This window comes from Hyperolius riggenbachi, chromosome 5, assembly GCF_040937935.1.
Source record: "Hyperolius riggenbachi isolate aHypRig1 chromosome 5, aHypRig1.pri, whole genome shotgun sequence".
NCBI lineage: Eukaryota > Metazoa > Chordata > Amphibia > Anura > Hyperoliidae > Hyperolius > Hyperolius riggenbachi.
Genome location: NC_090650.1, coordinates 434,845,813 through 434,869,892, shown reverse-complemented (window position 1 = coordinate 434,869,892; position 24,080 = coordinate 434,845,813). Strand labels below are relative to the sequence as shown.

The 24,080-nt window shown below is 45.5% G+C and overlaps 1 protein-coding gene across 1 annotated transcript in view; it reads left to right on the top strand.

The window, feature by feature from the left end:
- Positions 1-24,080, top strand: part of PTP4A3 (protein tyrosine phosphatase 4A3) — a 145,820-nt gene that overhangs the window by 26,940 nt on the left and 94,800 nt on the right. Inside the window, exon 2 of the mRNA XM_068238093.1 lies at positions 20,680-20,717. The gene's annotated coding sequence lies outside the window, so the exon portion shown is untranslated. The remainder of the gene's footprint in view (positions 1-20,679; positions 20,718-24,080) is intronic.

Below are 24,080 nucleotides of genomic sequence, written 5' to 3'. Positions count from 1 at the left end.
TCTCAAGTACCCCCTGACATAGTGTTTATATAGCACTGACATCTCCTGCAGCACATTACAGAGTACATAGTCATGTCACTGACTGTCCTCAGAGGAGCTCACACTCTAATACTACCATAGTCATAGTCTAATGTCCTACCATATTATTATTATGTATTTATATAGCACTGACATCTCCTGCAGCACTTTACAGAGTACATAGTCATGTCACTGACTGTCCTCAGAGGAGCTCACACTCTAATACTACCATAGTCATAGTCTAATGTCCTACCATATTATTATTATGTATTTATATAGCACTGAGCAACTGAGCAACTACTCCACACCGGGGAACATCTCAAGTACCCCCTGACATAGTGTTTATATTGCAGTGACCTCTTCTGCAGCAATTTACAGAGTACATAGTCATGTCACCGGCTGTCCTCAAAGGATCTCACAATCTAATCCTACCGTCATATAGAATCTACATCTTCTTCAGCACTTTGCAAAGTACATAGTCATGTCTGTCACTGTCTAGACTCTAGGCCAATTTAGGGTAAAGCCAATTAACTTATCTGCATGCTTTTGGGATGTGGGAGGAAACTGGGGTGCCAGGAGGAAACCCATGCAGATATAGGGAGCACATAAACTCCATGCAGGTAGTGCCCTGCATGAAGTCCTGTCCACTACAGTGCTGTCCATACGACCACTTAACTTATGACATTTACAAAACTGACAGTAGGCTCAAACTATACGTTTCTGTCACTGGCAACAGTACTGTGAGGTGTGGATCACCCTGAAACACCCACTGAGATGGAAGGGTAACTGACTTTAGAGCAGGAGCCTTTGTTACCCATTTGCTGTAGCTGAACTTTACACATCGCTCTGTCAGTTTCTGTCAGGAACAGGAAGTCTGCACATAAACCCTCTATTTATGGCACTTCTGACTGACTCCTTTAATTATACATTGAAAGAGGAAAGAAAGATATACTAATTATGGCTTCTCTAAATCTATATCTTGTATGCAGCATACCACGGATGCCACCCATGCCAATGTGTCAGGATACTTTTTATATAGATTCCTAGTTTGGGTATGAAGTGATAGCGATGCCAATGTGGATTTTTTATTGAGTATGCATAAGAAATGTAGCATTAAAGGGGCACTACAGCGAAAAATTGTAAAAATTTTAAAATAAGTGCAAACAGACAAGTACCTTTTTTTTTTTTTTTTTTTCCCCAGAGTAAAATAAGCCATAAATTACTTCTCTGGTATGTTGCTGTCACTTACAGTAGGTAGTAGAAATCTGACATTACCGACAGGTTTTGGACCAGCCCATCTCTTCATAGGGAGGGGAAGTCTCAGGGATTTATTTATTTTTCAAAAGCATTTAGTGAATGTCAGTTGCTCTGCCCAACTGCCAAAAAACTTTGCAGCGAGCAGGGAAGCTGGCCAGCGTCATTGTTTGTTTAAATCCTTTTTATGGAATATCTTTATAAAAAATAAAAGCCTTGCTGAGAATCCCCTATGAAGAGATGGACTAGTCCAAAACCTGTCACTTCTGTCAGATTTCTACTACCTACTGTAAGTGACAGCAACACAGGAGGAATGTAATTTATGGCACATTTTACTCTGGAAAAAACGTACTTCTTATTTGTCTGTTTTCACCTATTTTAAATTTTACAATTTTTTTTTGCTGTAGTGCCCCTTTAAATCTCTCGACATGCGCTAGTGTGATTTGAGTTTCTTAGACTTTTGGGGCGATTGTGGTCTGTACCCGGCGGTTCACAGTGCAGTCGTGGTGTGTGTGTACGTGTGTGTGTACGTGTGTGTGTACGTGTGTGTGTACGTGTGTGTGTACGTGTGTGTGTGTACGTGTGTACGTGTGTACGTGTGTGTGTGTGTGTGTGTGTGTAGTAAAGCTTTTATTCTAGCCTGGCATCTGTACTTTATTTCACTGGATATCAGGGCAGGTTGCCGAGTACGATTCCCCTTCCTGCAGGAGTAGTAGGCTGCACAGAGCAGGTGTAATTGTTTCTTGTCTTCCACACTTGCACAAACTGAGTATGGGATCAAGGGCTGCACGGTTTATCGGTTTAAAACCGAAACCGCGGTTCGTGGCAAGACTATCTCCTGATCATCGGTATCTTCGGTTGTCTGGCCCCGCTGTGCGCGGATTGGCCAGAAGCAGTGAATATGTATGAGTGTTAATGAGCGGCCAATCCGCGCACAGCGAGGCCAGGCAGACATAAGGTACTACAGATAGCGGACTGGGCAGTGCGGGCACTATGAAAGCTGCTGCTGCACCAGATCGCCCATACACCGACTGTGTTCTTTGGTCCTCCACTATATAAAGGATCGTATCCCAGAATCTGTTTTATAAAACCTCTGTTAACAGTAACAGATATGTTTTGAACCCCCCCCCCCCCCCTTGCGGTAATCCCGACCTGAGCACGGGCTCCTCTTTGTGAGCTGACTGGTAAGCCCGTGCTCAGGTTGGACTGGCAAAAACCACAGCATTTGCACAGTTTGTGGGTCCCGTACGCGATCGGCGCTGCACAGCGGGACTAAGGCTTCTCCCCACGGCTGTCTACCTTTAAAGTTTTCAGCCGCCAGGATCCCCATGTCCCCGCTATTATTCCAGGGCAAATCACTGCGACTGGCGGCATGACGTCGGTGGGGGTGGGACTAATTTTAAAGCTGACATGGATTTTTTTTTTTTTTTTTTTTGGCAGAGGAAAAAGTGAGCAGTGTGTGTATAGATTTTGACTACTCTCTGCCTGCCTTATTTGTAGAGTTTCACAATTCGTTTATTCATAAACTTAATTAATTCAACACTTTATTTATATGCAGAATGTCTACCAAGCTTTTATTATGGCAAATTTTGGTGAGTTCTGACTTAAGAATTGGAGGTCTAAAATTCTTGAAACCAATGTACCGCTTTTGACTCCTAATTCCAGACACAAATGCATCGCCAGGGAGGTTAAAAGGTAAAGTTCAGATGGGAAAATTTACCAATGAGACCATAGTGATTTCAACAGGGCTGTGGAGTTGGAGTCGTGGCAGTTTTGGGCACCTGGAGTCTGAGTTGGAGTCGGAGTCGTGGTTTCAGAAACTGAGGAGTTGGAGTCGGAAGATTTTTGTACCGATTCCACAGCCCTGGATTTCAAATTGACGCAAATGTGCAAATTTGAGCAGCTTGGGTGTAAACCAATCAAGGGCAGCATCTATTTCCAGCTGTGTAAGATTTGCAGCAGAGTTTTTTTTGTCGAAGTCGACTGTGTGGCATGAAGGGAAAACCTAGCAGGGAAACCAATATCAGTAAATCAGGGCTGTGGAGTCGGTACAAAAATCTTCCGACTCCTCGGTTTATGAAACCACGACTCCGGGTACTCAAAATGGCTCCGACTCCTTAGTCTAATACTTAACAGGGCTGTGGATTTTGTACAAAAATCATCCAACTCCGACTCCTCAGTTTATGAAATCAACAACTCCGGGTGCCCAAAGTAGCTCCAACTCCTCGACTCCGACTCCACAGCCCTGAAGTAAATCTCTCCCAGAGTCGCTACCCCCTTTTCACACTTTTAGGAATGTTCAGAGCTGAACCAAAGGAATTGCTGACTTCTAAACAACATTGGAATATTACTTTTAGGTTTGACTTTAGTGCCACAAGTTTTCTGGACGTTTAGTGGAAAGAGGAAGAGTCTTTATTTCAGGATATCCCCTCCGTAGGTGTTTTTCTCTTTTGTTGACTCTCTACAGTTTATTTCTATGTAAAGTGAAAAGCTATCCCTTCCTCTGCACCTCATTGATCGTGTTCCTCCTGACCCTGACTGTCACCTTGTCACCCTGGGAATATATGTGGCGGTATAGCCTGGAATACCAGCCAAGAGGATTATATTCAGCCAGCTGTCCTGTCACTCTCTCTCGCCGAGCCATTCCCAGAACTTCGGCCTTCTCTCTCCGCTCTACCTGACCGGGGTCAGGGTTGGATAGGGCGTACCGGCGGTAAAATTACTGACGAGACCCCATGCTCGGAACATTCCATGCCTGGCACGCTGCAGGACCTGAAATGTCTCCTTATAAAGTCCTGGAGGCTTCAATGACTGATGTTCAGGAGGACATGCCAAATGTCCATGTTTAATTTAATGGCCTTCAGAATTTTTCCTTGAGGAGGACCTGTGAAGAGTCGCATGATTGTTTTGATCACATGACTGATTTGTAAGCTTTGTGATAGCTGCTGGCAATCGTCTGTCGTCTGAGGTCTAAGACTGGTGGCATAAGTTGGACAAGATGGCGACCAGCCTTTCAGAATTGTATAAATCTGTTGGCTAGTTATATCTATTTCAAGCATGCTCAAAACTCCAGCTAGGGCTTATTTTCAGGGTAGGTCTTCTTCTTTTCAGGGAAAGAGGGTATACAGTGTCCGGTAAATTGCCAGCATTTATTTATAAGTCTGATCTTTCAGTTGGATGTGTACAGTAGAATAGGATTTCTGGTTCTGTTGTGCTTCAGCCGATGGCTATTAGAATACTGCAAATACATATAGTATGTGTTGACTTTGTTGTAGCTTTTTGTGCCAATCTCTCAATTAGCTATCCATTGACAATCGAGAGATCCTTCTCTGATCGAATCTGATCAGAGAGGGATCGTATGGCCACCTTTACTGCAAAAAGATTGTGAATCGATTTCAGCCTGAAACCGATCACAATCTGTGGAGCTGACACCCCGCCCCCCCCTTGCATACATTACCTGTTCCGGCCGGCGCAAGTCCCCTGGTCTCTGCTGTCGTCTTCTCCAGACCGTTCCTGCAGCTACTGAACTTCCTGTCCAGGGGAAGTTTAAACAGTAGAGGGCGCTCTACTGTTTAAACTTCCTGCCGGGACAGGAAGTTCTGTGTAGCTGCAGGAACATTCCGGAGCGGAGAAGAAGACAGCAGAGACCAGGGGACTCGCGCCGGCCGGAGCAGGTAATGTAGTATACCCGCTGTATTGCGTCGGTCGTCGGGCATTCGAACGCCGCTATCGACGCACTCCCGACCTGCCGGCGATCGAGAGAAATCTTCCGCACGGACGGATCAACGGGAATGGACAGGAACGATTTTTGGACGGAAATCGATCGTTCTGTCAGCGGTGTGCGCGGCGATTTCACAGCCGATTCGATCACTGTGATCGGATCGGCTGTATATTGGCGGGAAAATCGTTAGGTGTATGGGCCCCTCAACCCTTATAAGCTTCAAAGGATCATCAGTGTTGCAGTGTGGCTCACCAGGACCTCCTGCCTCCACTGGACCTTTTACACACCTCCAGATTAATGACTAGGGATGATAAAAGACATGCAAATTGTTCAGCGTTGATGCAAATGTATGCAAATATATGCAGCTTGAAAAATGGACCAAACTGCATACATTTGCATAAGTTCAGAAGAATTTGCATCTCATTGATCTTCCCTACTGAGGGCCATGGCCAACTCCCCTCCAGACTGAGGACCATGGCCAACAGGATAACTAACGACACCAACAGTCGTTACTTCAACCCCCTACCATCAGGCAGCCTCTTCAGATCCATCCCTTCCAAAACATCCAAGTACAGGAATACCTTCATCCCCCAAGTCGTCATCCTAAACTCAAGCACACCCCCCAACCAAATCCCGTAGCGTCCATATTCATCTTCTGTAGTGGTGAGCAGTAAGCGTACATAGCCACTCTGAACACCGAAATTTAAATGATGGTGCTGCCCATGGCGGGGGAGGGAGTGGGGTGGGGTATGGGTATTGCCTACTCCACCGCCTATAGCCGATGTGGTTCACGTTACTCCACTACTTCCTCCTTCAAGCCCGTAAAGAATAAGTACTGGAGTTGTATGTACCGTGAGGGGAACACATTGGCTATAGGTGGCGTAGGCAAGTCAACCCCTGCACACCTGTAACAAGCATGCAGCCGATCCAATCGCACTTTTGTCAGAAACACCTAATCTGCTGCATGCTTGTTCAGGGGCTATGGCTAAAAGTATTTGAGGCAGAGAATCCGCTGGACAGCCAGGCAATGTGCATTTTCTTATTTTTATTTTTTTTTTATTTTTTTTTTTAAGGAAACCATTATGGTTGCCAGGGCTATGGAGACGGTACAAAAATCGTCCAACTCAGACTCCTCAGTTTATGAAACCAACTCCAGGTACCCAAAATTACTCCTTATGCTAGGTGCACACGATGTAATTTTCTGGCAGATTTACCTGCCAAATCGATTACACCCTAAAACCCCCCCCCCCCACCCAAAACATGTCTTATCTGAATTCCAATCAATTTTATGACTGATTTTCTGTTCACTTCTATGGAAATTGATCGCAAAATCGATCGAAACTCAGATCAGACATGTTAGGAAAAATTGATCTGGCAGGTAAATCTGCCAGAAAATTGTATCGTGTGCACCTAGCATTTTGGTGCCCATACATGGTACAATAAAAATGTTCCCGTTTTTTATATAAGAAAACTGATTTGAATCGAATGAAAGTTGGAAATCTTTCAATCAAGAAAAACGAACAATTGTCCCTTAGTCGCACGTTAAAACATTTACAGCAGAATAACTCACTGCAATGAAAAATCAATGCCCCAGTGCACACGTTGCGTTGGTGTTTAGCGCTGCACGTTAAGTGAAAGTACTGCATGCTGTGCGTCATACACGTTATTAGCTGCGTTGGACTGTTTGCACATGCTCAGTAATGACTTGGAAGCGTACTTTTCATTGCCTGTATGTTCTAGAGTATGCGACAATAACGGGGCATTCAGTTGCAGTGCGACTTTTTTGGGGCGGTGCGACATTAACGTTGCATCACAACGCAACGTCCTACTGTGAAAGAGGCCTACATTTTGTTTTTTTTATTTGGACTTTTAAAAATGGAACCCCCTGCTGTCATCCTTCTGTAAGTCTATAATCTGTATCAGAGCATAGCTGAACTCCTAATGCAAAGAATTTGATGTTCGTATTTTAATGTGGGTTTTTTTATCTGACGTCACCGTGATCTTTTCTTCTCGTTTGCGAAGAAGCCGCTCTCAGTAAATTGGCACCTTCACGCCACCTGGGCTCTCCTGTGAGCCTCGCTCTCCCTGCCACAAGCAATTACCGCGCTGGGAATGTATGGCGCCGTTGGAACGCAGAAGCTCGTTACGGGGGAAGTGTGAATTTGACTTTATTACAGAGAATTGGCGCATCCTCTTCATGTCATTGTCTGACAGCTTGTGGAGTCATTCTGTCCTCAGCCCGGCTTTGTTGTAGGGAAGGAGAGGGGGCGGCTGAGGGGGAAAAGGGGCATTTTTGTAGCGGTGGGCTATTCACAAGCTGCCCGGCCTCTCTGAAAGGCCTGCCTGGAATGTGGCGAGTGCTCCTATGGCCTGGCTCTGAGGAGATTCCCGCCACATCCTCACCACATACTTGGAATGCTTTGAAGTCCTCCCCCCCACCTCGGCCCCCCTCTCCTGCTCAGGATCTCTCCCTCAGAAGCTGATCTGTAGAATTCTACAGCAGGCTTATCCCACTTCCATGCAGAGGCCTTGATATTAGCCACTCTCTCACAGCTCTCAGATAGTGTTTTATGTAATGTGTGGGGGCTGATTGCAGGGATCGAGATTTCCTTTATCGCCTGAAATGTTTTGTTTTGAAACTGAAATTCTGGTGCACAGGTTTTTCTATGCCTACAATATAACGTACGGACTTAAAGGGATACTGTAGGGGGGTTGGGGGAAAATGAGTTGAACTTACCCGTGGCTTGTAATGGTCCCCCGCAGACATCCTGTGCCCGCGCAGCCACTCACCGATGCTCCGGCCCCGCCTCCAGTTCACTTCTGGAATTTCAGACTTTAAAGTCTGAAAACCACTGCGCCTGCGTCGCCGTGTCCTCGATCCCGCTGATGTCACCAGGAGCATACTGTGCAGGCACAGACCATACTGTGCTTGTGCTATACACTCCTGGTGACATCAGCGGGAACGAGGACACGGCAACGCAGGCGCAGGGATTTTCTGACTTTAAAGTCGGAAATTCCAGAAGTGAGCCAGAGGCGGGGCCGGAGCATCGGTGAGTGGCTGCACGGACACAGGATGTCTGCGGGGAACCATTACAAGCCACGGGTAAGTTCAACTCATTTTCCCCCGACCCCCCCCCCCCCCGCCCCCCTTTCAGTATTCCTTTAAATTGTACACTGGGAAGTTGGTAGAAGATTTTCCTCCCTTTTTTTTTACTTTCCTAACTTAGGCCGGTTTCACACTGCCGACCTGCGGTTGTGGTGCGATCAGCCCAAAAAAACCCTATGGAGATTACTGCAGCAGTGCGCTGTAATCTCCTCCATTTTGGCTGCAGGCCAACCATGTATTGAAAAATTATTGAAAAATTCAGGGCTGTGGAGTCGTGGAGTCGGAGTCGGGGCAATTTTGGGTGCCTAGAGTCGGGAGTCGGGGAAAAAATGCACTGACTCCGACTCCAACTCCTAATGAATTTAAACTGTAATTAAAATAGAAAATATGATAAAATGTTCTATTTCTCAGATAATAGTCATCATAAATAATTTATACATACAGTAATAGCTGTGCTTAGTCCACAAAAATGAAATAAACCAATCAAAATTAGTTACTTGTGTTGCTTCAATAAAGCAGTCCCCGTATTTTTAAAGTCAGATATACATATCTGATTGTGACTGTATATAATGTGTACACAGGAATCTCTTATATATACTATATAACATCTATGCTGTAAGTATAAAGCCTGATGTGTAGCTGTGTCACTAATAGAGATGGTCAATGAGATGGAAATAATTCTGCGTTGATTCTGATTTATGCAAATGTACTTTGCTCATGAAATCAAATAATTTGATACGTTGTTAAAAATTTGGTTTGGTGACTAAAGGTGCCCATACACTCGTCAGATTGGCAGCAGATAGATAAGAAATGCATCTGATGATCTATCTGATGCGTTTTTAGAACATTTTTTACCAGGATAGAATTCCAATAGATTTCAGTTTGAAATCTATTGGAATTCTATCTGATGGCATTTTTTTGCCATCAGATTTCCATTAAAGGAAATGTCCAAGCAAAATAAAAAAATGAGTTTCACTTACCTGGGGCTTCTCCCAGCCCCATGCAGCCATCCTGTGCCTTCGTAGTCACTCACTGCTGCTCCAGTCCCCCGCTGGCAGCTTGGCGACCTCGGAGGTCGGCGGGACGCATTGCGTACATTTTTACGCATTCCAGCTGGTGCAGGAACATTAACACATACATTTTTACGCATTACTGGTTCATTGCGTAAAAATTTACGCATTGAACCAGTAATGCGTAAAAATGCATGTGTTAATGTTCCTGCACTAGCGGGAATGCGTAAAAATGTACGCAATGCGTCCCGCCGACCTCCGAGGTTGCCAAGCTGCCAGCGGGGGACTGGAGCAGCAGTGAGTGACTACGAGGGCACAGGATGGCTGCATGGGGCTGGGAGAAGCCCCAGGTAAGTGAAACTCATTGTTTTATTTTGCTTGAACCTTCCCTTTAAGGCCAATGCAAACTGATAAGCAATCTCATCAGATCGACCTAAATTTTCCATCCTGCCAGCTCGATGGAAATCCATCGATCGGTCGATTGGCCAACCGATTTGCAAACTATCGATCGGGATCGATCGGTCGGCCAGAAAATCGGCTGAGTGTATGGGCCCCTTAAAAATTAAATGGTACTTAAGAAGGCTGAAAAGAAAAGTTTTATACATACCTGGGGCTTCTTCGAGCCCCCTTCAAGCTAATCAGTCCCTCACTGTCCACCTCCACCACCCGGATCTTCTGCTATGAGTCCTGGTAATTCAGCCAGTCAGCGCAGTCCGGCCACGTGCCGCTTCCACAGCCAGGAGCGTTCTGCACCTGCGCAATAGTGCTGCACAGGTGTAGTATGCTCCCGGCGGCTGAGTGTGTGCATGCGCACTATGCCTGACTGGCTCAAGTACCTGGACTCGTAGCAGAAGATCCAGGTGGCGAAGGAGGACAGCGAGGGACTGATTAGCCTGAAGGAGGCTGGAGGAAGCCCCAGGTATGTATCTGTCTCAGGTCTACTTTGTTACACAGTAGTACTATACTCTACATATGCACTCCCCACAGAGCTGCAGGGAATCCACTGAGAATGTTGTGCACATTGAACAGAGAGGTGTTGTCTGTCACCCATAACCCTGGTTCAGATTGTGCATGAGGAATGTGTAATAGAGGAAGAATCCCCTCATTCCCCATGCAGAGTACCTGCACATCACTCTTACATGTACCCACAGTTACATTGCCTAGGGCCTGATAGATGTTCTTTGTTCCGGTTTGTACCTTTTACAAGTACTCTTACCCAGGACTAGTTTTAGTCTAAAGGGAATAAATATGGCAGTCTACATATCCTTCTCACTTCAGTTGTCGTTTAAAATTCTTAAGCGTTGGCAGTTAAGAGACGAATTTCATGTTACATACTTTTAATAAACAAGATTGTAATATGCAAATTAGAGGAGTCGGAGTCGGTGGAATCCTAAACTGAGGAGTCTGAGTCGGTGGATTTTTGTACTGACTCCACAGCCCTAGGAAAATCACGCTTGCACGCCGCAACGCAGAAGCCATAAGATAAAAAGCTGTGTTGCCAACACTTACTTGACTTCCAGGTCGCCGCACATGTTGCCTTGCAATGCATTGTTGCAAATCGGGCACTTGCATTGCACCGCGCGAGGTATGGAAAGTTCCATACACTTTCATTAGCGTAGTGTTGGCATGTGCCAAAATAGGCGACCGCAATGTGCCGATGTGAAAGGGACCTCCATAAAGGGTTATCTCCTCATCAACCCACAGGTGTCTGCTCATCATCCACCCCATCCCTCAGACTCGATTCACACAAGGATCTGCAGATGTCTGCATTGAATATTATATGGCTATGATATGAAACTTTGATTCAATACCAACCCAACGGCAATTTCAGATTTGCACATGAGCTTCTTTTGTCCTCCTCTAAAATCACCTCCTCGCATCATGCACACAAGATTTCTCACAAGCCTCACTCCTCCTATGGAATCCCCTTCCACAACACATCTGTCACTCTCCAACCTTTGATATCTTTAAACATACCCTCAACATTCACCTTGTTTTCTGTAAAGCATACGCTCTACCTTAGGCCAGTTCCCCTTTTGATTTCAGGCCAAGATGTACTCCTACTAGATATCCTAAAACACACTGGTTCTAGGCATGAATATTGTATGCTATTTCCCCCATTCCTCCCTCCCTCCCTCCTACTATTCCTGTAGATTGTAAGCTTGCATGGACAGGGCTCTCTCACCCCTTTGGGTCTTGACATTTGTTATACATTTTATTCTTCGTATTACTTTTGTCACTGTAATTACCATTACTGTATTTTGTGCCAACTCTGTATTTTGTATATTGTGTATACCATTGTCTGTATTATGTACCCCATGCTTGTTTCTTTCTTTGTACAGCGCCACGGAATATGTTGGCTCGATATACATTAATAATAATAATAATAATAATAATAATAATAATAATAATAATAATAATAATAAGTGTTATTTCTGGATGTTTAGTGCAGTGTTTTTTTTTTTTTTTTTTTATGGTAATTTCCTGTGGTAAAAAGACTGGGGCGCCCATGAGATTAACGATGTCACAAGTAGCCTAGGCCAAACGCAATACAGCTCGAATGTGTATATTAAATGCTAGCGCAAATGCTGCCACTGAGCCCCTGTCTGCATTGTTTGCTGGTGTTTCCCAGTTATGTCACATGACCTGAAATGGTCACTAAGAGGTTGACCATTTTGGCTTGCATGGAAATAGTATGTAGATTGGAATTGGGCCAGAATCAACTGAAAATGGATTGGATTGGCTCACGATTGTGAAAAATCAAGGCACAATTTAAAAAGGTGCAATCACAATGCTGCATGTAACGTTTTGGCAATCCCAAAACATTGCAGTGTGAATGCTCCCAGAGCGATCTATTGCAATAACGATTTTGCTTATCTCCAATCGCTACAGAATTGCCTGCGGTTTGAAATGGTTCTAAGCAATTAAACATTTTCAGGATTGGCTGTTGGGCATCCGGCCTAGTCTGTGCCTTGTCGCAGTGTCCGAGGAGATACACTGTGTCTGTGTGTGGGCCGCCGCCATTGCTAGTGCCCCCCCCCCCCCCCCCCGCTGGGCTCGGAGGGCAAGCGCCGGTATATAAATCCGAGCCCTGGCAGAATCAAAGGTCTCCTATTGGCTTGTAAATGACCAATAGGAATCACTGAGTGAACCAATTAGAATTCTCCCTGGTGCTAGGTATAATTCCCATTGGTCTTTTGCCAACCAATGGAAGCCCTATTTTTCTGCAGGAAGTCTGATATATACAACACTTGTCCCCCAAACCCAGTGGCAAGGACCCCAAAGACTGATGAGTAGTGTAGGGACAAAAGGGGAAAGTATCCTTGTGCGAACACACACGGTCTGTTCCTATAGGCTAGCACTGATTTTCGTGGGCATCCGCAGTGTCCAGAGAAACTCTGTTGCTCACGTTCTGTTACGTTTTAATTGGCAAGTGTGGATCCGATGCTTAACACCAGATCCGCTTTCACCCTGCTGAATTACTCATTTGTTGTGAGCTGCCTTTACTCTATACAACACCACAGAAGATGGCGGCTTATAAATAATTAATGCAACTCTGTATCTGCAGTGCTGGCCACAAAGAGTAAATCTCTCAGTCCCTCCCAGTTCCTCTTGACTACTGCGGGATGTTGGGGCAGCTTTTTGTATAGGAAATTTGGCTGTTTGCTGTTTCAGCAAGGAATGGGAGTACAGGAGGAGGCCACGTATTACAAAGATCTTTATTTCAAAAAGTACAGACGTGCAGTGCACAGAACTTTTTGTATGTTGCTAATGAATGCAAATTTGCCATCCTGTACATTATGTAAAGGGACGCTGAAATGGGACATTGACATAACGCCAGTCCTCGCGTTGGGAAAGCTGCGCCGTTCTCCTTGTTTTCATCTTCGGAAGGGCGATTCAGGGTTCCTGGGAATGCCACCGCCCCCTCCGCTTGGCAGCCGAAGTTCTCGTGGTTCACACAGGAACTCTTCAGAGAGGCCGGGCCCGTCCTGAAGTCGCGGGTCAGGTTCTGTCGCGATCCGCGGGCTGGTGAACTGCGTACTTCTGAGGAGTCTCTGTTCCAGCAGCCCTCCAGGTCTCCATAAACTCTCGGGGGTCTCCAAAGCAAAGCCAGAGCCAAGAGTCCTCTCCTGTTTATTTTGAAATAAAAATAAATGTGCGCGGCCAGCGGAAGGGTATCTATAGCCGCGCTGACGCGATCGCCCCTCCGTCGGAGCCTGTACCATCTGGATTCTCAGTGCGGGGGGGCACTGTGTCATGCTCCACAAGTGGCAATAACTTTTCTGCCTTGTAAAGGAAACCGAAGACAACTTTCAGGACTTGTATTTTTTTGTTTTCCCTGCAGCTATTAGTTCTGAGCGGCTGCGTTTCCCGGAGGCTCGTTAAAACAGACCTTTTCCATTTTCTCAGGAAACAGTATCTGCTGTCAATAGTAAATCTCTTCTGCCCCTCCTCCCCCTGCATGTAGAAAGCATTTTTGTTGTATTTTCTTTTCCCCTCTTGTGAGCATGGAGGGAGCCATATTGAATACATTCTCCATATACTCGCCAATCTTGGATCCCCAGTGCACTGCCTAGATCAGGGTTTCTCCCTGGGGCACCTCTCTGGGGTGTTTCAGCATACACCCCATCCTTTACCCATTGCCATCAGATAATGCAACTGCACACGGATAAACAGTGGGCGGGGTCAGTGACCACTTGGAAGGAGGATACTGCCTAATGGGGGGCACTGACTACTTGAAGCGGAATGTGGCCTAATGGGGGGGGGGCTCTGCCTCATAAGGGCCCTTTTCCACTAGGGGCATTTTGCAATGCTAAGTCACAAATTGCTATCGATTTTTAAAACGCTAGGATTTGCTAAATAGGAATCATGGTAGGGATTTTCCACTACCGCAATTCGATTTTTACCAAAGCGCAATCACGTTTTTTTTTTACCGCGTAAAATTTGCGACTTGCTGAATCGCAATCGCTTTGTCTTTAAAGAGAATCGGTACTCTCACATTCTTACAATAAAAAGCATACCATTCTATTCATTATGTTCTCCTGGGCCCCTCTGTGCTGTTTCCGCAGCTCCCTGCCGCGATCCTGGCTTTTAATCGCCAATTTTGGGCGGTGTTTACAAACAAAAAAAACATGGCCGCTAACCAGGAAATTCTCACAGTTCTCAGCATGAGACAGGCAGCTCCCTTCCCCCTCAGAGAGCTCTGTCTGTGAGTAGTAAACAAAGGACACAGGAGAGCAGAGGGGGCGTGTATAACTTCTCCCTATCACAGCAGAGGCAGTGCATTCCTCCCTGGCTTGACAAAGCAAAGATTAGATATATTACAGAGACAGTGCAACTAGAAAGTGCTGCAGTAAGACAGACCACATAACAGTTATAGGATACAAGACATTATGCTAAAAATTTTGTCAGTCTCTCTTTAAAAAAAAAAAAAGTGGACAGTACAATACATATGTAACTAGAACAAGTATTTATCTACTATGTGTTTGTTTTTATTTTCTCTTTATTTTTTTTCTTTCCTGTGATACTTTGGCTGTCCTGCTGCTTTAATATGCGCGTAGTGATTGCACCCTCAATGCTAACAGGAGTGCAGCCTTCTGTTGTCCGAAGTAGCGATTGCACAAATATTCCCAACAAACATGTGAGCGGATTTAGAACAGGCAGTTCTGAGCGATGGTTTCCTGCTGGATGACGGATGTAAGGCAGGCTCTCCTATTAATGGTGAATGAATAGGCCTGACAGCTCCGGGTTTATAATGACACGCTCTCTGAGGACTCTGCGAGGGGGCGGATATTTGCTGGAAATATAATTGATTGATCACGGCATATGCAGATTTGGGAGTTTCAGATGATGCCATTAATCTGCCCGGGGCTGGCAGCTGGGAGGACAATTAGTGGGTCTCTCTAGCTGTCAGCTCTGGTGGCTGACAGTCGGTTATCGGTGAATCCGTTAGATGAGCGACATTGGATCTAGCGTGAGCTACAAGCGGGGTACTTCCGTACGGTTACGATAGGGCTTGGTAGTGAATTTAATTTGGCTGTAAGTGGTGAATTCCGAACTGTTCATAGTTCTGTTCATAGTATTTGTGTTTACCCTCCTCCTCCTACATGGAGGACGTAAAATTGGTCAGTGATGGGCCAATCAAAATTGGTTGTGTATGCACCCTAAAGGGCACCAGAAGTGAGTGGGATGTGTAGGCTAACCGATTTCCTTTTTAACTTCAATGCAAATCTGTACAGATCATTGAATACGCGTAGTCTACTGTATTCTCCTGTGCGGTCCAGGGAGTGAAAAAATACTGCAGAAATAGCATTTTATTTGCAATGCAAATGTACTTGTGGCTTAGTGCAAATGCCTTGATGTAAATGTCCCTTGTGATATTTCCATATTCTTTGTAATGTCATTGCTGGTTTTATTTTTACTAGCGCACTTTATAAGCTCCGGAAAACTTGCTGTGACAAAATGCAGCACAAATGATCAGCCCACAGTGAGAGATGGGCTACAGAGCCTGAAGACACGCCCAGCCACACCCTAATCCTGCTTATTACACACAGCTAAAGGAGTGTAGTATTAAAGTGGGAAAGTAGTATATTAGGTAATACAGTTGGGGACATCAAACTTGGAGAAGGACTTAGGAGTACTCATCCACAACAAGTTAATCATATTCAATGCCAAGCCGCTGCAGCTAAAGCTAACAATTTTGGGATGCATTAAAAGGGAAATAAAAACTCGAGATGCTAGCATAATATTGCCCCTGTTTAGCTCTCTAGTAAGGCCACATCTGGAATATGGAATTCAGTTCTGGGCACCACATTACAAAAAAGATATTGCAGTTTTAGAGCAGGTGCAGAGACGAGCAACAAAATTGATACGTGGGATGGAAGGTCTCACTTATCAAGAAAGGTTAGATAAACTGGGTTTATTTAGTCTAGAGAAAAGACGCCTTAGAGGAGATCTAATTAACATGTATAAATACATCAAAGGGCAATATAATAGCTTGGCAGATGAGTATTGCAGTATGTATGTGTATTTGTACACTGAGTCAGTAATGCAGTGAGCATAGCGGATGGGTCTCTGGAGCAGTGTATGTGTATCTGTGCAGTACGCTGAGGCTGTGATGCAGTGAGCGCAGCTGATGGATCTCTGGAGCAGTGTCTGTGTATATCTGTGCAGTGCACTGAGGCACTGATGCAGTGAGTGCAGCTGATCTCTGGAGCTATGTATGTGTATATCTATGCAGTGCACTGAGACAGTGATGCAGTGAGCGCAGCTGATGGGTCTCTGGAGCTATGTATGTACAGTGGGTTGCAAAAGTATTCGGCCCCCTTGAAGTTTTCCACATTTTGTCACATTACTGCCACAAACATGCATCAATTTTATTGGAATTCCACGTGAAAGACCAATACAAAGTGGTGTACATGTGAGAAGTGGAACGAAAACCATACATCATTCCAAACATTTTTTACAAATAAATAACTGCAAAGTGGGGTGTGGGTAATTATTCGGCCCCATGAGTCAATACTTTGTAGAACCACCTTTTGCTGCAATTACAGCTGCCCGTCTTTTAGGGTATCTCTACCAGCTTTGCATATCTAGAGACTGAAATCCTTGCCCATTCTTCTTTGCAAAACAGCTCCAGCTCAGTCAGATTAGATGGACAGCATTTGTGAACAGCAGTTTTCAGATCTTGCCACAGATTCTCGATTGGATTTAGATCTGGACTTTGATTAGGCCATTCTAACACATAGATATGTTTTGTTTTAAACCATTCCATTGTTGCCCTGACTTTGTTTAGGGTCGTTGTCCTGCTGGAAGGGGAACCTCCGCCCCAGTCTCAAGTCTTTTGCAGTCTCCAAGAGGTTTTCTTCCACGTTTGCCCTGTATTTGGCTCCATCCATCTTCCCATTAACTCTGACCAGCTTCCCTGTCCCTGCTGAAGAGAAGCACCCCCAGAGCATGATGCTGCCACCACCATATTTGACAGTGGGGATGGTGTGTTCAGAGTGATGTGCAGTGTTTAGTTTTCCGCCACACATAGCGTTTTTTGCATTTTGGCCAAAATTCCATTTTGGTCTCATCTGACCAGAGCACCTTCTTCCACATGTTTGCTGTGTCCCCCACATGGCTTGTGGCAAACTGCAAACGGGACTTCTTATGCTTTCTGTTAGCAATGCCTTTCTTCTTGCCACTCTTCCATAAAGGCCCACTTTGTACAGTGCGTGACTAATAGTTGTCCTATGGACAGATTCCCCCACCTGAGCTGTAGATCTCTGCAGCTCCTCCAGAGTCACCATGGGCCTCTTGACTGCATTTCTGATCAGCGCTCTCCTTGTTCAGCCTGTGAGTTTAGGTGGAGGGCCTTGTCTTGGTAGGTTTACAGTTGTGCCATACTCCTTCCATTTCTGAATGATCGCTTGAACAGTGCTCCGTGGGATGTTCAAGGCTTTGGAAATCTTTTTGTAGCCTAAGCCTGTTTTAAATTTCTCAATAACTTGATCCCTGACCTGTCTTGTGTGTTCTTTGGACTTCACGGTGTTGTTGCTCCCAATATTCTCTTAGACAACCTCTGAGGCCGTCACAGAGCAGCTGTATTTGTACTGACATTAGATTACACACAGGTGCACTCTATTTAGTCATTAGCACTCATCAGGCAATGTCTATAGGCAACTGACTGCACTCAGATCAAAGGGGGCCAAATAATTATGCACACACCACTTTGCAGTTATTTGTAAAAAATGTTTGGAATCGTGTATGATTGTCGTTCCACTTCTCACGTGTACACCACTTTGTATTGGTCTTTCATGTGGAATTCCAATAAAAGTGATTCATGTTTGTGGCAGTATTTTGACAAAATGTGGAAAACTTCAAGGGGGCTGAATACTTTTGCAACCCACTGTGTGTGTGTATGTATGTATGTATGTATGTATGTATGTATGTATGTATGCAGTGCAGTGAGCGTAGCTGATGGGATTTCAGGAGCAGTATGTGTATATCTGTGCATTGCACTGAGGCAGTGATGCAGTGAGGACAACTGATGGTTCTCTGAAGCTATGTATGTGTATATCTATGCAGTGCACTGATGCAGTGAGTGCAGCTGATGGGTCTCTGGAGCAGTGTGTATATCTGTGCATTGCACTGAGGCAGTGATGCAGTGAGTGCAGCTGATGGGTCTCTGGAGCAGTGTGTATTTGCCAGGCTTGGAGGCTTCCTCCAGTTGCCTCCTGTGATTTCTGGATCTCTCCAGCGTGGAAATCTGATGCGTTGCAGAGCTCAGAGTACACGGCTCTGGCAAGTGCGTCTTCTCCTCCGAGCCAGGAATGCCTTGGCTGCAGGCCCTGAAACTTGGCTTCTGGTCTGTCCCACACCCCCGATAGCTGGCGGCGCACCTGGCTGGATGGGCTGCGAGGTGTCCGTTCTGGAGATAATTCCAGCAGAGGACACCGGGAACTCGTGTATGGCGTACCCCGTCCCCCGGGAACTCGTGTATGGCGTACCCTGTCCCGTGTGTGTGTGTGTGTGTGTGTGTGTTGGCCCCGTCCCCCAGGAACCGGTGTGTGGGTTACCCTGGTGTGCACCACTCTGCCGAAGGGCTCAGGCTGTACTAAAGGGGAAGTTGGAACGCAGGACTTTCATGTACTGCAATAATGGCTGCAGGTGGCTTCTATTCTTATGTAATATCTGATAAGTAAAAATACTATATTCTTCAAATACCCATCCTCTATCTCCTCTCCACATCCTGCGATTGACAAAGGTATTACTGATGTGCTGACTGCTTTTTTGCAGCAAAAATTTTACACCAACCAAAAATGTATCTGCGACTTTTTTACGGGCACTCTGGATTCCTCCTACATCCCTAAAACATACAGATAAGTTAATTGGCTTACCCCTAAAAAAAAAAAAAATTGGCCCTAAACTATGATGAACTATGGTAGGATTAGATTGTGAGCTCCTCTGAGGACAGTCAGTGACATGAATATGTACTCTATAAAGTGCTGCAAAAAGCGGATCGATTGAAACGCTTGGGGTGTCAAAAGGGCGTTTTCAGTTGTTTAAGGTTGAATGTTCGTAGCTCACCAGACTGAGAAATGATCTCTGGCAAATTCAGTGCAATACAAAGTAGTTGCAGGTTCAGGTTTGTGAGTCAGACACTACTGCAGCCAAATAAATCAGCAGGTCAGTCAGGAAACTGATATTGTTTAACAGCGGCGGGCGCTCCTGAGACAGGCGTTGTGTTCTAGAAGCCTGGATGGCGGGTCACCAGATCTGGGAAGCCTGGGAACAGCTTGTCTGGTTTATAAATACAGCCGCCCTCCAGGCTGATCGCAGATAAGAATGCTTTATTGCTGGAACCGCTTCTATACGCACTTCACTACTTTAGAGCAGCTGCTGAACTTTCTGCTGAAGTAATATAAACATTGCATAAAGCAAAGTTGTGGCCCAACGATCAGTTTTATAGGTTAGACGTCTCGCTGCTGCAGTACAGCTAGATTCCTCTCCTCTCTGCATTCAGCTGGTGGGCGGAGCAATCCGGTGACCATGTCATGAACAAAGTGAGAAGACTTGATACCAGACTGAGGCAGGGAGCACGGGCGTCTCACGGTTTTCATGAGTTTCCTGGGTTTCCATTGTTTTTCAATTTACTTTTCCAATCCCATTTTCTGCGCCCAAGTCTACACGTTATGCACAGTTATGGCAAAATGCATTTCAAACAAGAATGTGAAGATCATGTGGGAAAACATGGAAGGTATATCTATCTCTTACTGGGATGAGCATGAAAAATTGTATTCCTGAGGGGGCCATACATTTCAGGAGGCGGGGCTTTACATGAAAAGGGGTAAGGCCTCATTCTGCTAAGAGGAAGTTGGCCAGGCAGGAAAGGTCTGAGGCCTGTATGGCGAGGCGCACAGCTGCTGGCAAGCAAAGCCACACAAGGGGACTGTGAATATGATTGGTTCAGTTTCAAAGATATCGGATTTATAATTCACACGAATCAGCATGATTGCTGATAATCTTGCCTTTTTCAATTTGGGGTGTGCCCCTGGGGGTCTGGGGGTGGTCTCTGGGGGCCTCCCCTGGGGGTGGTCTCTGGGGGCCTCCCCTGGGGGTGGTCTCTGGGGGCCTCCCCTGGGGGTGGTCTCTGGGGGCCTCCCCTGGGGGTGGTCTCTGGGGGCCTCCCCTGGGGGTGGTCTCTGGGGGCCTCCCCTGGCGGTGGTCTCTGGGGGCCTCCCCGGGGGGGGGGTCTCTGGGGGCCTCCCCTGGGGGTGGTCTCTGGGGGCCTCCCCTGGGGGTGGTCTCTGGGGGCCTCCCCTGGGGGTGGTCTCTGGGGGCCTCCCCTGGGGGTGGTCTCTGGGGGCCTCCCCTGGGGGTGGTCTCTGGGGGCCTCCCCTGGCGGTGGTCTCTGGGGGCCTCCCCGGGGGGGCGGTCTCCTTGCTGATTATCCTTTGCACAGTTTGTCTCGACACATGACCGGAGTACAGTGTGACAGGTGTGCGGGTGTACTGACTGCCGAATGACTGGTAAATGGCGCTTGTAGGTGCGTTCTGGTAACTGTACGGTTTCCTCTCTTGCAGGGAGAAGCGGAGACTTGCGCAGGAAGCAGCCGTCTGAGGTACGTGTGTGTTGCATTCCCCCCTCTTCCTCCCCTTTGGGGATCCCTGTGAACGTTTTCTTCCAGCGCTGCAGAACGCTAGATGCACAGCTTAAAGTACCAGGGCTGTGGAGTCGGAGTCGTGGAGTCGGGCAATTTTGGGTGCCTGGAGTCTGAGTCTGAGTCGGGAAAAAATGCACCGACTCCTAATATATTTGTAACTGTAATTAAAATAGAAAATATGATAATGTTCTATTTCTCAGATAAAAGTCATTAAAAATAACGTGTATATATACAGTAATAGCTGTGCTTAGTCCACAAAAGTGAAATAAACCAATCAAAATTAGTTACTTGTGCTGCTTCAATAAAGCAGTCCCCGTATTTTTAAGGTCAGATATACATATCTGATTGTGACTGTATATATGATGTGTACACAGGAATCTCTTCTATATACTAAATAACATCTATGCTGTAAGAATAAAGCCTGATGTGTAGCTGGGTCACTAATAGAGATGGTCAACGAGATGGAAATAATTCTGCATTGATGCTGATTTATGCAAATGTATGCACTCCCTTTGCTGATGAAATCAAATAATTTGATATGTTGTTAAAATTGTGGTTTGGTGACTACAAATTAAAGGGTAACTGAGACGGATGAAAAGTAAAGTTTTATACATACCTGGGGCTTCCTCCAGCCCCCTTCAGGCTAATCAGTCCCTCGCTGTCCTCCACCACTCGGATCTTCTGCTATGAGTTCTGGTAATTCAGCCAGTCAGCGCTGTCCGGCCGCATGCCGCTCCCACAGCCAGGAACATTCTGCACCTGTGCAATAGTGCTGCACAGGTGTAGTATGCTCCTGGCGGCGTAGTGTGTGCATGCGCACTACGCCTGACTGGCTCAAGTACCTGGACTCATAGCAGAAGATCCAGGTGGTGGAGGAGGACATAGAGGGACTGATTATCCTGAAGGCGGCTGGAGGAAGCCCCAGGTATGTATAAAACTTTAATTTCATCTGTCTCAGGTTTACTTTGTTACACAGTAGTACTATACTCTACGTATGCACTCCCTACAGAGCTGCAGGGAATCCACTGAGAATGCTGTGCACATTGAACACAGAGGTGTTGTCTGTTTACAATCTCCTCATTCCCCTGCAGAGTACCTGCACATCACTCTTACATGTACCCACACTTACATTGCCTAGGGCCTGATAGATGTTCTTTGTTCCGGTTTGTACCTTTTACAAGTACTCTTACCAAGGACTAGTTTTAGTCTAAAGGGAATAAATATAGTAGTCTACATATCCTTCTCACTTCAGTTGTCTTGTAAAATTCCTAAGCGTTGGCAGTTAAGAGACGAATTTCATATGCAAATTAGAGGTGTCGGAGTCGGTGGAATCCTAAACCGAGGAGTCGGAGTCGGTGGATTTTTGGACCGACTCCACAGCCCTGTAAAGTACCTGCAATGTGCTAAAATGTCCACAGTACTGTGCAGGCGGACCTGCGAATCGCACACCCCTGCCAGTCTGCACATGTCTATCACAGCACTGCAGAGGGTCTGCGAGAGGCTAAGGATCCCAGCTTGCATGCATATTGTATGCTACTTGGGATTAGGCCAATCGCATGAGCTTCCTACCTATTTTGATTGGCCTGGCTCTAGGCTGCATATAGTTTGCATGAAATGATCATGCAAGTTTGAATTCTCCGTTGGTTAGATTTTATTCCTGCCCTAAAGGTGCCCATACATTCATGGATTTTCTATCGAGCGATCAAGGGATTGAAGTCGGGCAATCAGCAGTGTGGTTGATGGAAAGTCGATGGACTATAGTGGTCCACACACTTGCAAGCGAGATCCTACGCAATTCTTCTGTACCGATGTTGTGAAGCCAAAAATCCATTCCATGTGTTGATCAAAATCACCTGACCAGCCGATTCCTTTACGGTTGACCGATATCTTTCATCCTGCCCGATTTTAAGTAAATTGGTCAATTCGGCCAGATATCAACCAAATTCCACCGATCAAGCAGAATGGAACATGATCTACTCTCCCCTGGATTGGTTGGTTGTACAGGAAAATCGAGTAGTGTATGGGCACCATAAACTCTGGCACAGGACAGAAGGAACACTGAGAAATGCACCCTGTATGTATTTAGAGAGAAGATCCTGCCTAATCCCCCCCCCCCTTATCTTCAAGTAACCACAAGTGTAATTTGATCTCTCAGCTGTCTGCACAGAAATTTGGCACAGTTAATATGTAAGCACATGTTAACCCTATGTGTGCCTCCATGAAAGCAGGAAGTGGACACACTGCAGATTTATTGCAGGAGTAAGCTGTGGATTGGGCACAGGAGGAATTATTTGTGATATTTTTGTCTTTCCTGATGTCACTTATACTTCTAAAGTTTTTCTCATTGAAGCTAGCCATGGATTTATTGATTTGTGCTCAACTAACCTCCAGATTTAATTCTTAAATTTGAATTGCGAATGCATCAAATACGCTTTTTACTGTTTTGATGAAAAGGGGCAATATTAGGCTGAAAATCTAAATTCTGTTGCTTGAGGAGGATGGAAAATGTAAGTGCCCATTAACTGTACAATGTCTTCCTCCGATGCAATACATCAATGAGATTTGCGTAAGTAATCGAAAGGTTTTTATCGATCCCATAAACAGGCTGATGGGAGAACTTCTCTTAAGATACAACCGTAAAATCCAACATTCCGATTGACAAGATTCTGTATTCCAATTGACCAAAGAATCATTTTGCATTGATATCCGCCATATTGTGTAGTTCTCGGTAAAATATCTAATTGCATCTAAGGAGAACATTGTACCGTTAATGGCCTCCTCGAGTGAATCGCCCAGGAATCTGTCATTCTTGCTGTGTTCTGTAGATTGATTTTCGTGTGTGTGGATATGCTTTGGCATCTATCTGTGCAACTTCGAGTGATTTGAAACGCGTGTTTTGTACGATAATTTAGATGAAATATACCAGATGGTTGCCAGTGTAGGGGGGCTTTCACTGAAATCCTCATTATAGACCTAAAAAAAATTGGTGCAGAAAAGACTGTTTTATCAGAACTTGATTAATGTATGGCTCTCTTAATCACCCAAGTTGCCTATTTGGAATGTGTCTGGAGTTGGCAGATTTAGGGGTGTAATGTGAAAATTGTAAAATCATTGATTGGCATTAAACAAATCTATTTAATAGACGGGTAAACTTTGTGAATAGACTTTGAATGAGTGGTGTTGGTGTTTTCTTATGTACTGTATATACTCGAGTATAAGTCTAGAAATTTTAGGTCTGATTCACTATATATAAAAGTATAGGGGTCGGCTTATACATGAGTCACGGGCAACACTGAGCACACTGAGTAATGTGTGTACTAA